This window comes from Otolemur garnettii, unplaced genomic scaffold (genome assembly GCF_000181295.1).
Source record: "Otolemur garnettii isolate 467f Iridium unplaced genomic scaffold, OtoGar3 scaffold00127, whole genome shotgun sequence".
Lineage (NCBI taxonomy): Eukaryota > Metazoa > Chordata > Mammalia > Primates > Galagidae > Otolemur > Otolemur garnettii.
In genome coordinates, this window is record NW_003852522.1 from 5,060,939 (window position 1) to 5,063,050 (window position 2,112).

At 40.0% G+C, this 2,112-nt stretch overlaps 1 pseudogene; it reads left to right on the forward strand.

Moving 5' to 3' along the window:
- Positions 1 to 1,543, forward strand: part of LOC111727844 — a 6,001-nt pseudogene extending 4,458 nt beyond the window's left edge.
- The last annotated feature ends 569 nt before the right edge of the window (positions 1,544 to 2,112 follow it).

A 2,112-nucleotide genomic window follows, 5' to 3' on the forward strand; every position in this document is an offset into this window, starting at 1 on the left:
TGAGAGGCAAGAGAATCACTTGAACCTAAGAGTTTGAGGATGCTTGAGCTATGATGATGCCATGTTACTCTACCCAGGGCAACAGAATGAGACTCTGTCTCAAAACCAACATATAAACAAAAAAACCCAAAAAAGACATCTGTACTCAAATGTTTATTGCAGCACAATTCACAATTGCAAAGATATGAAATCAACCAAAGTGCCCAGCAATTCATGAGTGGATTAATAAAACGTGGTATATGCCAAAGAGCACTATGCAGCCCAAAGAAAAATGATGAATGAATACCTTTTGCAACAATCTGGATGGAACTGGAAACCATTTTCCTAAGTGAAGTATATCACAAGCATGGAAAAACAAACACCCCATTTCCCCACTCTTAAATTGGAGTGAACTGACGAGCACAAACATGCACAGAAGGAAGTAAGACTCAGTGGAAAGAAGATGGGGGAGTGGGAAGAAGGGAAATAAACCAGCTTAATGGGTACTGTGAACACTATTCAGCATACCTATAGTCAGGACTCAAATATCGCAAAAATGATCCATGTAACCTAAAATATTTGTACCCCCTTAATATTTGAAATTGAAAAAAGAATGATTAATATGCTAAGAGTTCTAAGAGAAAGAGCAGACAACATGCAAGAACAGGTGAGTAATGTAAGCAGAGAGATGGGACTCCAAGAAAAAAATGTTAGTCATCAAAACCACGAACATGTGGCTGGGCATAGTGCCTCATACCTATATAATCCCAGCTCTCTGAGATGCCTCGGGGGAGGACTGTCTGAGCTCAGGAGTCCAAGACCAGCTTGAGCAAGAGTGAGACCTTGTCTGTACTAAAAATAGAAAAATTATCTGGGCATTGTGGTGAGCTCCTGTAGTCCCAGCTACTCAGGAGACTGGGACAAGAGGATTGCTTGAGCCCAAGAGTTGAGGTTGCTGTGAACTGTGACACCAGGGCACTCTACCTCAGAATGACAAACTCTGTCTCAAAAAAATAACAATTACACTAAATTAAAAGAAAAATAGTATCCACTAAAGCTACACACACATATGCTACCCAAGAAAGCTTCTAGATTGAAAAGCACAGAGGGCTGAACCTTTCCCTAAGACAATGAAAATGATGATGACTGTTACTAAGTGCTGGATTTAACTGAGTGTGCAAGAAGACATCACTGGTGGAATTCAGCATCTGGCCATGGTTCTGGACCAATGCTAGAGAAATACTCAGTAGCTACCCAGATTGTAATGGGTGGTGTCATTGGCTGGTGTGTAGGATTTTTGTTCTAGAAAGTTGGAAAGCTTGCAGCAACTGCAGGCTGAAGGAGGTGGTGGCTTTCCTCTTCAGATTGCCAGTTACAGTGGCTACATGCAATCAACTAGAAGAGTTGAAAAAGATGTAAACAAAGAAAAAAGATTAAGAAACAAGCTAATAAGGCAGCACCTGAAACCAACAATGTAAGTGAAGAAACCACAGAATTTATCAAACAGAACATTGTGATATGCGGTGGATTTGTGGAAGGCTTTTTGCTAGGCCTTGCATCTTAAGGACATGAATGTTCTACTGCAGTGGATTTGATAATGAAAAAAGAAGTGGTGGTAACAAGGTGGTCTCTCAACAGTACATGCTGCCAAAGTCTGCAGGGCAAGGAGGAACCAACTAGCTGGACAGTACTAAACTTACAACTTAGCATCTTGCCATCTGAACCTTGGCAAACGTATGCCTGCTTTTAAACAATCTATATGTTATGTGAAAATAGTACTCCTGAGTAAAACATAGCTTTCATCAGTTTTAAAAAATTTGTCTGTTTAGGGCGGCACCAGTAGCTCAAAGGAGTAGGGTGCCAGCCCCATATGCTGGAGGTGTCAGGTTCAAACCCAGCCCTGCCCCCCCCCCAAAAAAAGTTTAGAAATTAAAGTATAAAATATCACTGTTGGGTGTAGATATGGAGAAAAAAACTCTGTTGGATTGAAATATGATTCTCCTTTTACTTAAGTAAGATGTTCTTCATTGTCCTTTATAGTATAGTGCTGACTTTTTGTTTTAAAGGATGTTTGCAATAAATGGAAGAACTGTAATGCCCTTTTGTGGAAAGCTTTAGAAATATTATAATTAT